This window comes from Pinus tabuliformis, chromosome 3_1, assembly GCF_031772625.1.
Source record: "Pinus tabuliformis cultivar Carrire ecotype Pingquan chromosome 3_1, CPIR1, whole genome shotgun sequence".
Taxonomy (NCBI): Eukaryota; Viridiplantae; Streptophyta; class Pinopsida; order Pinales; family Pinaceae; genus Pinus; species Pinus tabuliformis.
Window position 1 is genome coordinate 238,375,479 of NC_142301.1, and position 13,773 is coordinate 238,389,251.

A 13,773-nucleotide genomic window follows, 5' to 3' on the forward strand; every position below is an offset into this window, starting at 1 on the left:
ATTGGCTCATACTACCTATTCTCTGTATCACACTGGTTTCATTCCTTGTGCAGAACTCCGCCGAAATAATAAATTTGAAGCAAATGGGAAAGAAATCCAAGAGATCCATGGCAGCAGCGGCTCCTACAGCAACAGTGCAGCCAACTAGTGATCTAGGACCAAGTAAAAAAGGTTTAATTTCAGACACTACATGTCTCGGCCTTGGAAATACAAGTTGGCAAAGTATCTACAATTTAATTGAAGCAGAGGAGCCTGAGGAAGTGTCGGAAGAAGCTACTGCAGACTCGACTAATAAATCAGAAGCTTCCCTGAAAGATTTAGCTGACTCATATTTACACAGGATAGCAGCACGGGAGAAAATTCTTCCATACACTGATGTAGTCAGATGGGTGGTTGAAGAAATTCCAGTTTCAAATAGAACGTTTTGCACAGTTGACGGAAGAATTTTTGGTTCATTTTAGCCTGATGACTTAAGGAAGATGTATCACTTGCCCGAACCTGAAAAGAAATACAACAAAGCCTTTCTGGAGAAATTCGCAGCAGAGAACGAAACTGAATCGGCCCCAATTAAGCAATGGAGATAGAATCCCGCAAAGCACAAACATGAATCATCGGGTAAGTACTCCGTGGATTCATTGTCATCTCCTTACTGTTATGCTGGGGCAATGATGTGTAGAATGTGGGGAATGCATGATTCAGCAAAGTTTACTATTGAAATGGTTCCTTTAATGGAAGCGGCGGTTAATAGTTATGTGATGGATTGGAAAACATATTGTCCGATAAATTAGCCATTACGATTCTTGACTTCAGAACAAATGCACGTAAAACCACCAGAACGATTCCCCCTTTTTATTATAGTGCTTATATTATGAATACTCTTTGCTTTAATTCCGAATACCCGGTACTCGGGTGGAGATGGACTGCATAAGACCCTAAGCCAATCCACATTTATCATTAGATGTTATGGAAGGCACACTATAAAGACCACTTGTACCAAATCTATAATGGTTTCATGTTACCTATCTATTATGCCATTTTTGGTAAGCCTGCCCCAAGGATTTCCGATGAAGCAGCAATTGACTTGACTACTGTAGGGAATTGGTTTGGGGAAGACAAGTTCACATATATAAGGGTTTATGGTAGCCTCGCAAGACCCCATGTCCTTCCTTTGTATATACCTGATAAGTTGTTGGCTCGAGAGTTGGCCTACCAAATAACCACAGCAGGAACATCCAAAACTCTTAGGAATTCTAAAAAGCAGTCATGGCCTACATTTCCTTTGAGGTGCGGTGTTTACACTCTACATGATTACAAACATGCGAAGAAAGAGACAGAAAAAATAAACATGATCAATCTTGCAACCATCCCCAACAGGCAATATGACCCAAGGAAAGTTTCCTATAACGTGCTTGAACAAGCCAAACTTACAAAGTTTGACCACGAAAAAGATCAATTTGACGACCTGTTTTCTTCATCAGAATCATTATTTCAGGTAAAAACATTGGCCAAAATGAAATATAAAGATGAAGGACTGGTAGAATTCAATAGGCTCAGAGAACAGAGGTTGCAAACTCTACCTCTGGACTTATTAGCTACTACCCCAACAACTCAGTCAAGCGAGCCTGAACAACGAATTATTGACAAACCTCCTGCTACAGAGAAAATTCCTGAAAAAGGAAAAGAGCCAGAATAGGAGACAGAGTAGGAGAAAGAGAAGAAACAAGGCAGTGAATATATTGATATAGATACTCAGATTGATCCCAAACTCCTCAAAGAGTGGCAACAATTTGACTCTATTATAAGCAATCCCAAGACTTCACAAGGGTTTGGCACACCTCAAGTAACAGTCGGTCAAGAAACAACAACAACTACGGTTCCAATTGAAGGGACCAACGGCCTATCCATCAGCAAAGATGCATAAATAATTCCTAAAGATCCATTCGATCAGCTTGTTTTGCAGATAGAAGACATACCACCATTAGATGTCTTTTACAGTCCCAAACACAGGGTTGTGGTGAAAAAACAAAGAAAAAGGAGGAGACTTGATCAATCTTCCCTTTTACCAGAACAAACAGAGATGGCTAATGTGGTGTGGAAGGAGGAATTTAACCCTTCTGATGACCTTACAAAACTTTCTTAGTATGCCAGAGCCTACCATGGATAAAGCCTTGGAAGTAAGCAATCTACTTAAGGAAAGAGACCAAACAATTGTTTCATGGAAGTCACAATTGATGAAAGCAGAGAGAGAAACCTCAAGATGCAGATTATCAACAAGTAATTTAATTGAGTTAATCAATGACACTCTTTATCTATCTAACATGATTTCACAGTGCTCTCCAGGTAAATTGACGTCAGCCAAAGCATTGGAACAACATGCAATCAAGAATTGGAGAAGATTGGAAGATTAATCGCCGACATCCAAAGTTTAACTTGGGATACCTTTTGGTTTTTCTTAATTAAACGTTACAGTCAAAGGGCCACACTCAAATGTTTAACCGGTGCCATTGGTTGCATGATTCCCGAAATCCATGATGCCACATACTTAGCCCAACTAAATTCTCGTCTGAGTCGCCCTACAGAATTGCAACCGATGCTTGCTATCTGCCAGCTCAAGCCAAACGGAGATCATTCAAAACAATGAATCATGCTGCCGACTGCAAACAAGCCAATTTTGAGGAGATACTCATAATTTAGTTGTACCAATTAATAGCATTTTTATTTTGTAATTAGTTAGCCTAATTATTATTTATAGGCCCTTTCATGCATTTAGAAAGGGTCCTCAGTTTTTGTATGAGCTCAAATGAGTGAGTCACACTATTGTGCTTCTGATATATTTTTATGAAGACTGGGCCAGTATTCTGAATTTTAACAAAGAAAGCTTTGATGAGATGTGCACTATTGCCTTGTTGTGGAAGTGTTTCTAAGTTAGAAGAAAGAATTTGAATGCAATTGATATCGGGAGTGATCCAAATAACATATGGTACTATTATCTATGCTCTTGCCTCATTCTTGCATGTGAATCAGCATTTATTTAATCTTGCTATCATTGGATATATATATGTGTTTTAACAGCAATCCTTATACTTATCACTATTGAATATCTAAGGAGAATTATTCTTTTTTTTTTTTTTTTTTCCGAAGAAGAGAATTCATAATTTCTATTAAGAGAAATTACATGCTGTTGATGCCCATAGGCATATGCTGTATTGTGGATTGTGTACCACTGTTCAAAAAGAAAAAAATTACATATAGGTATCCACAAGGATACAGTAATAAGTTCATGTCTATCTCAGCATGATCACTATACAAAAAATAAAAACAGGTCCGTCAAGTATGTTCGCTATACAGATAACAGTTCATGAAAACTGAAGATGCTGCAGGAATGTACAATAGATTATCATAATAGTGCAAAAATTATATGAGGCCATCGCCTCCCCGGAGGAGACCATCAATATATGGTCTATGATAGTATCTGTGTATCCCCTCTGGACTGTGTTCCTCGATCAGCCAATCTCCTAGAGGACGATCCGCCGCTTCTTTCGAGAGCCGGTCAGCAGTTTCATTTCTTTCCCTGTAAATGTGAGAAACAGATATCTGGTCAAAATGTGTTTTGAAAAAAACAATTTCTTCCAAGATATGTTTCAAAGAGAATGCATGACAGATGGATTTGTTGTTGACCCAATCAATCACAGTCTTTGAGTCCCCAAAAATTTGTAATTGATGACAGTTTTTGGACAAAGCAAAATATAGAAGGTGCCTCAGGGTCATGAGTTCAGCGTGGTTGTTTGTACCCGGACCGAGTCCCACTCTCAATTGAAAGTAGTGTGAATCAGAGAGATGTAGAAGTATGCCTCCCCCACAGCCTTGTCTCGGAGCTGCCCCATCAAAATATGCCCACGGCATATCTTTGTTTATGATTTCTGGGGTAAGGATCTTGGGATTTTTCTGTTTGTTATCAATTGGAATCTCATTGTATGCTGCACATATGGAAGAGGGGAGTAGGTTCCAGTTTACATTGCAGTCCTCAAAAATGATTGCGTTCCTCCTATTCCAGATGTGCCAGGTCACCAAAAGTGGCAAGTTCCTGGGCTTATCAGATGTCACAGCATTCCACCACCGATCCCATGCCGTGGGTAAGTCCTCCCCCTGCCATACCGCATTTATATTGAGTGCCCGGGTTGTCTGTGTCCATAAATCCTTTGTGACCGCACAGGTGAGAAATAAATGGGGAGTAGTTTCTTCCTCATTTCTGCATAGAACGCACCAAGTAGGTCCAGCAAAAGTCCTTTTCCTTAGGTTGGATCCCGTGGGAATTTTGTCTGCAAGGATGTTCCACATAAGAAGTCTTGTTCGTGGTTGTGCTTGCAAGTGCCAGATAGCAGTCCACCAGCTTTTGTGATTGTCCGGATTTTTTGCTTCGATCAGTTTGTAGTATCCGATCTTCGGCGCATATTGCCCAGTTTTGGATACAGCCCAGATTAGCTCATCCTCTTCCTCCCTGAGTCTGATATGTGATTCTATTAAAGCTTGTATGTAGTCTTTCCAATTTGTACTCCACTCTTCTGTCAGTTGCCATTGCTGCTCTGTTTTCCAGGCTTGTGAGAATATGGTGGTATGCTGTTGATCGCCTATCTGTGAGAGATATTTGATGCCCCTGTTGTTTAGATGAAGGACCAGCCCTTCTGGTAGTATATGCGCATTTCCGGAGCCAGGCCATGGATCATAACCAATGCGGACAGAATTTCCATTTCCAATGCGCCATAAAAGATTATCTCTGATAAGAGGCATAGCATCTAGAGTGGCCTTCCATATTGCCGATATGCCCTGTCGATTCCATTGAGGCCTCCGGATCCAATCGATTATGTTCAAGGGCCATATATACTTCTGGTGTATTACTTCAGCCCAGAGGCTATTCTGTTTAAGTAATAGCCAGCCCTGCTTGGCAGCCAAGGCTTGGGCAAACTCCGGGAGAGCTTTTAAGCCCCACCCCCCCCATTTCTTTGGAGTAGTGATCAAGGACCATCTCGTCCAGGCAAAAATCTTTCCTTTTTTGTTGCCATTCCATAGGAATCTGTTGCAAGTTTGTTGAATCCTATTAAGAATGCCCTTTGGGATCCATGTGAGGGACATCCAGTATACTGGGGTAGCCTCAAGGACAGATTTGATCAGTAGAAGTCTGCCTGCTTTGGACAGGAGACGGTGATGCCAGCAGTTGATCCTCTTTTCTATTTTGGAGATGAGCCAAGACCAGTTCTCTATTTTGTATCCATCTGGTTTTAGTCTGAAGCCCAAATATTTGATTCCATCCAGCAGATTAATTTCCAGGAACGGGAATTTCTGAGTCGCCAGCAGAGATTCCTGATTTGTACACCCCGCCATGGACATAGTCGATTTCCTTCTGTTGATCTCCATTCCCGTGGCCTGACAGAAGAGCTGGAGGATGTCATTTAGGGCAGTGGTGTCCCGCACACTCCCATTTATGAATATAAGAATATCATCTACAAAGAGTAGATGAGTAAGGTAATAATGCTCCATGATTTTAAGTCCACTGATATCGCCGTTCCTTTTTGCTGATGCTATGAGCCTGCTTAACCCTTCCATGACAATTAGAAAGAGAAGTGGTGATAGAGGACATCCTTGTCTGATTCCTCTGTTGATGTTGAACCGAGCGGAGGCCGAGCCATTGATGAGGATAGCGAAGGATGTTGAGGAGATGCAGCCCATAATCCAGTTTATAAGTATGAGTGGGAAGCCTATATGGGTGAGGACCATCTTCAGATAGAGCCAGTTAACTTTATCAAAGGCCTTGGCAAGATCAATCTTAAGGGATATGCCTTTGAGATTCTTATGCTTAATGGAATGTAGGGCTTCCTGAGCGGTGCCAATGGCCTCTTGGATATGTCGATTTTGGAGGAATGCAAATTGTTCAGCAGAGATGTGTGAAGACAGTATGGGCTTGATGCGGTTTGCTATGATCTTGGAAATGATTTTGTAGAGGCAATTGCATAAAGAAATTGGACGGAAGTCATTGAAGGATGTAGGGTCATCTGATTTAGGAATCAGGGCTATATAGGTGAAGTTCATAGGTGGGTGTATGTGCCCTGTGATGCGGCTTTCTTCAATGACCTCCAATAAGTCCTCGCCCAGTAGATCGAAGAAAGTCAGGTAGAACTCCACTGGCCATCCGTCCGGCCCTGGGCTTTTATCTCGCTTGAACCATTTGAGGGTGCTTTCCAATTCCTGTTTAGTAACAGGTTGTATGAGATCCTCAATATCCTCCTGACCAACAAAACTAGGGAAGTGGCCTGCAAGGTTGATGATATCTGGAAGATTGATGGCAGTCGGTGCTGTGAATTGCCGTTTGAAGTGTGCAACTCCCAATTTGGCCAGTTGCTGGTGAGTAGTAGCCCATCCTTCAGGTTCACAGGGCAGTTGCCAGATAGTGTTTGATGCCTTTCTACCATTTGCAAGATTGTGGAAGTATTTGGTATTACTGTCGCCAGCTTTGAGCCAAATAGCTCTACTTTTTAACCTCCACAGCTCCTCTTTTTCTTGTAAAATCTTGGATTTTTGTGCAACCAGCTGGTTCAGTAAAATTTTCGAATCCTCAGATAGATAGCCAGTCCCCTTTTCGTCCGTCAATTGCGCTATCTGAGCTTCAGTATCAATGAGCAACTGTTCATCTCTGAGTCGCTTCCTCCTAGCCCAGGTCTCAGTCATCTTCCTTAGCTCATTTAATCTGTCACAAAAATCCGCAGCTTTCCTCTGCTCTTGTAGAGGTGGTTGAGATCCCCAGTAATCCGAGACCATTTTAATAAATTCCTGGTCTAAGAGGAAACCAGCAAAAAATTTAAAAGGGGAGCGGGGCTTGACTTTTGCTTCACTGATTTGAAGGAGGACTGGTAGGTGATCAGAGAGTCCTCCTGAGCTGACCCATTGTCTATACAGAGGGAGTAAAGGAATCAGTTCCTCATGCACCATAAACCTGTCCAGCTGTCTTCCCAGTGCTGCCTCCCCTGTTCTCTGATTATGCCAAGTTGGGACTTTCTTATTCATAGGAATATCAACCAGCCTATTTGCATCGATTAGTATACGCATCTGATCAGAGATGGGATCCGTCTGTGCATGATGTCCCCATGATTCTTCAACACCCAAGGAGAAGTTGAAATCACCGCCCAGAACGGTGGCCCTCGTAATGAGATTGCTTTCCAGAAGGTTTTGCCAGAAGGACAGCCTATTCTGGTTAGGTCCATAGATGTTGATAATACGGATGGGGAAACCCAGCTCCCCCATGAAGATGTCCATTCCGAGGAAACCTCTGCCTCCCCAAGAGGAGAGAGGCTTTCCTTTTCTAGGATTTATGCCAATAGCCAGACCACCTGACCGTCCATTAGCATCAAGACCTTGAAATATCCAACCAGGGATTAGGGCCTGTAGGGTTCGCACCGCCACCTCCGAGGTGCATAGGGTCTCCTGTAAGAAAAGTATGTCACATCTGGATTCCTGAATCAGTCGTTTTAGAGCCAAACGCTTTTTGGGGTTGGCTAATCCCCTACAGTTGAAGGAGAGCCAAATCATGGGGAACCACATGCCAGGGGCTCAATTGCTCTAAGTGCCCGTTCTATGGTGTATTGACGCCCTTGGGCAACATCAGCTACTGCGCTTTGAATAGCCGAGTTGATTCGAGATGGACGACCCCTCTTAGGCTTACGGTATCTGCCAGGGGAGGAGCCCAGGCCAAGCATTCTGGCACGGGCTCGAGGTCTGAGATGGTAGGGATGCGAACCGGAGCCGGCCGGGGAGGAGGAGGGATCGGGGAGGCCCTGCTCCAGCTTGTGAGAGGAGGGAGTGGTGGAGAAGGTAGGGGGGGTGGAGCAATAGTGCAGGGGATGGAAGGTAATGGCACCTGGTCAATAAGAGGGGACCTCAAAGGGGAATGCATAACAGAATGCAATACATCAGATAAATTATGAGAACAGGTGGGAGTAGATGCATTACCCGGATGAGATGATGCAGTCTCCGCTGTCTTGGATCTGGTGCGCGGCGGAGCAGGAGTGGATGTAGCCTTCCTTCGGGTGCTGGTCTTCTTGGTGCCTTCTGGTACCACAATTGCAGGAGGATCAATATGAGTCTGTTCCCCTTCCCTAGGGTTGTTTTCTCCTTTGTTTTGTTCCACTGTAGGCTGCTGTCTGGGTCCTTTTGTTTCCTCGGATGTCACCCCTGAAAGCAGAGGGCAATCTTTGTACAGATGTCCAATTTTGTGGCATCTGCGGCAACGAAACGGGACACCTTCATAGTCCAGCAGTTGCTTGCGAGAAAAGTGTCTGCGATGCAGGGTGATTTTCTCTTCCAGTCCCGGCCTAGTGTCGAGGTGAACCAGAATACGGGCCATGGTCATGATTCCAGTCTGCTCATAGGATTTGTCGTGCTCCAGGTAGGTGCCCAGCGCGTCACCTATTCTCTTGAAAACTTGTGGAGTCCAGAATTGCATGGGCAAACCAGGAAGTCGAACCCATATAGGTCCGGCCCCCAATTGTTCACGCTCCGGGTCGAAGAGAGGATCCCAGCGCTTCAGCAGAACAGGTGCCATTTCAATATGCCAGTATTGGGAAAGTATCCATTGGGTATATTCAGGCCTGTGAAAATGCAATGCAAACCAGCCCCTCGCGAGAACCCTGATCACAGGAAGCTCCTTTAGGAGGGAACCCCAAATCTCCTCAGTCCATTGTTTTAATCTTTCGACTGAATAAGTGCGCCCTCTTACCCTGCCGACCAGAACCTTTCGGGCGTTTTCCAAAGCGTCCGCCATCTGAACGTCTTCCCCAAGTGTAAGGTTGATATCTGAGTCAATAGCGCGAAGGCACTTTCCTTTTTCAGCTTCTTCGTTATTCTTTCAATCATATTTATGTCTATGATATATATGAAGAATAGTGTAATAATGTTTTCATGATTGCTTTGTTCAACTATTTGAACAAAGTAATTATCATATCAATAAATGTTTTTGTTTACCAATAAAGCCATCTATATGCCTATTTGTAGATAAAGATCATCAAAAGTTACACTAAAGAAGAAATTTCCCGGGATAGGATAGTTGTTCATAATTTTACTTTTAGATTAAATCATTCATCCATTATCATTATATATTAGAGAATCAACCACTTATCCATCCTATTTACCAATCATAGGGAAACTGGTCCCATTATTTCCAGTTGCAGCCACCACACCAAATGGAAAAGGAGCTGCCTTTAAGGTCCGGACCGGGTGGTTTTCCCTGATGTTGTTGCAGCGATTTTCGAGGCATCAACAGTGGGATAGGTGGGTGGCCACTAATATCCACCTAGATCAATCATAGTTATTTTTTTCAACGAATCCTAAGTCAATACAAAATGTGTCATCCTATTTTAGACCTTTCCAATGGGATACCAAGTGCGTGAAATGGATATTGTATGCAAAATTCACGACCCTTGGAAAATGTCTCTTGGCTACAATAAAAAAAAAAAAGTGAATCCTAATGAGGCTCTAGGCCTTTTTTTTATACAACTAAAGTTACCAACAACTTCCTTAAATTTAGAGAGCCTTGGCTCCCACTCTCAAGATCAACTGGTCTTCAACTATCACTGGCTTGGTTTCCAATGATCTTAATGGCTTGGCTTCTTGTAACTCTGAGTTGATGAGATCTGTTGGAGGAATCTTTGAGTGAGTGAGGAGTTACGGCGGGATATCCAATCTCCTAAAATCCCTCTTTCTTGTCTACTTCGATTTCTTGCACTTTAATTAGCCAAAATTTGTTCCAAAACCTACAATCAATGCACATTAGACCACAAGACATGACATCTCATCTTTACCCTTCTCATTAAGCAAAATATAACATAACATGTATAATGAGCACCAGTATTGCAGCAAGAATGCTGCAACTCCTAGTGCTATTAGCTTTACTTTATCAACTCAGGGTTCATACAAACTTGGAGGTGGCAGTGTTGTATACACAAGTAAAAGTGATGGTTCTGCCATTTTGTCATTGTTCAGCTGGCGAGAGACCACTAGGTTTTTTCAAGCCAAACTTCTATGGATTTAGAAGAAGCTTGATTACTGATGAGGGAAAGAGAAATCCACTCTATGGGAAAGCTTGTCTACTGCAATAAGGAAAAAGACTAAAATATGATGCTAAAATCACACCATTTTCTAACTAACTACTAAGAGACTATGCTTCAGAAAGAATGCTAAGTTAACATGTATGAAATTCTATTGTCCTAAGCATGTAAGTCCAAAACATCAAACATTACTACTGTGCATGTAAATGACTAGAATAAATCTGTTTTCCTTTTTATCTTTTTTTATGGAAGAGTGTGAAAGCTAATCTCTTTTGGCGATGTGGAAGGTGGGTTAGGAATGTTGGTGTATGGTTGGAAGGTTTGGGAGACCCTTAGGTGACCTTGTCTGTCTTCCTAGAGGCTTTTCCCTCAATTCGGCCTCAAAACAGGCCACTACAAGAAAACCTACAGGATTCCCTATATTTCTATAGGATACGACAGAGAGAAAAATGATGGGTGCTGAAGTTGATGGAAGGCTTAGGGAATGTGGTTGGTGGATGGAATGAGGTGAGAAAATTCCTAGGATCACTAAGAACTCAAAACCAAGGTTGGGAGATGGTTGTATTTTCTCAACGTGCTTGGAGAAGTTTCCTTGTATAATGATGAAATTGGTGAGGGACTTAGTGAAAGCAAGGAATGATCATGGATGGATGAAGTTTGAAGGAGGTTGTTGGATATGAGATCTCTCTTTACTTTTGAAACACCTGCACTGCATCAAACATTGATATTTGCCCAAAAATCATGTAAACAAGGAGAATTTCAATAAGCTAGGAAAACATAGTTTAATGAGCTAGTTGTCTACTTCATGCATGAGGAAAACTTGTAGCATAAGATGGAATCATTGATGAGATCTACTATAAGGCTGAAGATGGAAGAAATGATGACTAGGTCCTACACTTTCAAATTGATCAAATGCTGGTTTAAGTACAGAAAACTCTAAATTTTATGAGAAAGTAGAATTATGTCATTTTGGGGCTGCATAGGAGTCCTTTCCTCAAATCATGATCCTTGAAGGAAGAAGTGAGTAAAAAACACCTATTGATAGCTTTTTGATGGTCCTTTATCTCTTCTAAACTACTGCTGAAGTAAAGCACAAATGGAAACAAACTAATCAAATCTACACTACTTGCAATGAAATACTTCTAAGGACAATTCAACCATGAATCTATGAAATCAATCTAAGCATACAGATACAAGAAGAGGAGCCTTTGCTGCTAGGGTTGGGCCCTAACCCAAGAGCTTCAACCCTCTAAGTTAAATTAGTACTGGATCAAGAAAAATCTCACTCTCATTATCAAAACAGAAAATTACATAGCAATGTCTTCCACAAGTCTGGAGCTCAAAAATAACTAGTGTTTTTACAGCAAAAATTCAAATCCTAACGAGGCTCTAGGCATATTTATTTATACAAATGAAGTCTCCAATGACTTCCTTAAATCTAGGGAGGCTTGGCTCCAAAGTAGAGATAAACTAACTCTTTGACAGTCACTTGCTCGACTGCCTTTTGATCTTCCTGACTTGGTTGCTTGTACTTTGAGCTAGTGTGATTGATGGAGGAATATTCAAACGAGGGGGGAGTAAATGAGGAGGATTTACCTCCTACAATCTCTCTTCCTTGTCCCATTCGAGTTTCGGCCCTTAATCTTTCCAAAATTCCTAGATTTTCTCTCACAACCCTGTATTCAATGCACATTATCCCACTAGGCATAATATCTCACTTTGACTCGTATCATTAAACAAAATATAATCAAAACATGTAATAAATTGTGAGAAGAGTTGATTTGACTAAGCTAGGAAGTGAATTAATATCTGTATAGTTACCCAATGATGAGGCTCATCATCACCCCGCTACTAAAGGTGTTTCTCATCCTTTGAGCAACTCAATCAATATCCATATCTTTCATAGCCCTAGTGGCCTCCTTGACATCCCATGCTTCTGTTGTGGTTTCCTCTTCTTGTGCATAGAATCCTGCCTTCCTTTCTATCTCCTCCCACTTCTTTCTTTCTTCCTCTTCCTTCCTTCCTTCTAACATCCCCAAGAGTAGTGGTGGACTGAGTCTCAAGCCAATCCAATTGAATTTGAGCCTTTGGATGGTTTGCTTGTACATGGGTGTCATGTTCAGTGCTTCTCTCATTATTTGAGGAGAATGGTACTCTCTAATTTTCAAACTGTATGGCAAAGTATTCCATCTCCTTTGGAAAGCTTGCATGCTGTCATCCCCTAACATCCTGAACATATCCTCAAAATGTGTAATTGCTTGCTCTTGGGCAGCAAGATACCTGGGTGAAAGTTGAGGATCATTTGCAATTAAATTATGTGTGTTGATGACAACCATTGGATTTGACTGCTTAGATCTTATCATGAGAGGCTCTGTTTGTTCCCTTGCCAATATCTTCATTTCTACAGCCCTTGCTTCCTCATGGTTCATCCACGATGCCAAAACCATCAACTATAAATCCCCTAGTTTTGCATTAGGGTCCCATACATTTAGGTCTGTCAAGGCCATGTTATGCAAGTAGAACTCAGGCATCTTAGTCCTATCCTCCTATGTGATTTGATCACAAAGACCAATGAACTGTCTATAATCATGGAATGGAATAGTGCCTCTTTGTGCTAGGGTCTTGATTTGGAACTACAACCATTGTTCCTTAAGGTATAATGCATAGGAATTAGCTGGCATCTTGCACTGGATTGCCTTTAGGGATAGACTGGCCATGGTTGCAACTTGATTCTCTCTTTCTTGTAGTTGTCCTTTCAACCATGCATTTTTTGCCTCCAACTGAGCTTTCATTATGGCCCCTTTGTCCCTCAAGCTACTTAGTTCTCTTCCCATCTCTTTGATCTTTTCCTCCATGTGGCCTATGTTATCTACTCCCTTGGACTTGGAAATCTGCATCCATCTATGTGTTCTTACTCTTTCTTTCTCAATCTCAAAGAATAATGGGATGGAAAATTTTTGTGGAATGACCCTACCCCCTTCAATAAATCTGTAGTAGGAGTCAAGGTTAGGTGTAGGAATAGGTTCCCTTAACTTTGGATCCTCTGCTTCCTGTAGGTCTTGCTCTGTATCCTCTAGGATATCTTTTCCCTTGGATGAGGCAAATCTAGTCACAGGCCTTCTCAAATAAGTGATAGGAGACTTAGGGGAGATTTTTCTTGAGTATCCTTCTCCTTGATTTTTTATAAGAGGAACCATCTTCTCCTGCTATTTATGTGAGTCTTCAATAACAGTGCAAACCTTGGTGGGAGTTTGAGGTTTTCCCTACCTTATTCTTGTACTTTTTCTTGTTCTAAAGTACAAGGAGTTTGTCTCTGTCTTTTTCCTTTTTGTTTTATAGGGGTGTTAAGGGTAGTGACGACAGTTGCTGCCTCTTTCTGAGTGGGTTCTGGAGACACCCTCGGTGACTCCTCCTTGTCTTTTGTCTCCTCTTTTCCATTTCCCTTTTCATCTTTGTCTTTCTCCTCTTATTCTCCCTCTAGATCCTCACCTTGTTCATCAGTTTTCTCCTTGACATCTTCTTCTGTTTCTTCACCGCTTTCCTTTTCTCTTCCTATTCTTCCTCATATATTTCCTCTTCATCCCTCTCTGCTTCTCCTTCATCTATTTCAGTTTCTTCTTCATCCCTCTCACTAGCAGTAGGGCTCTTGTCATATTCAAGGGATTTTACATCCTCCTTTGTA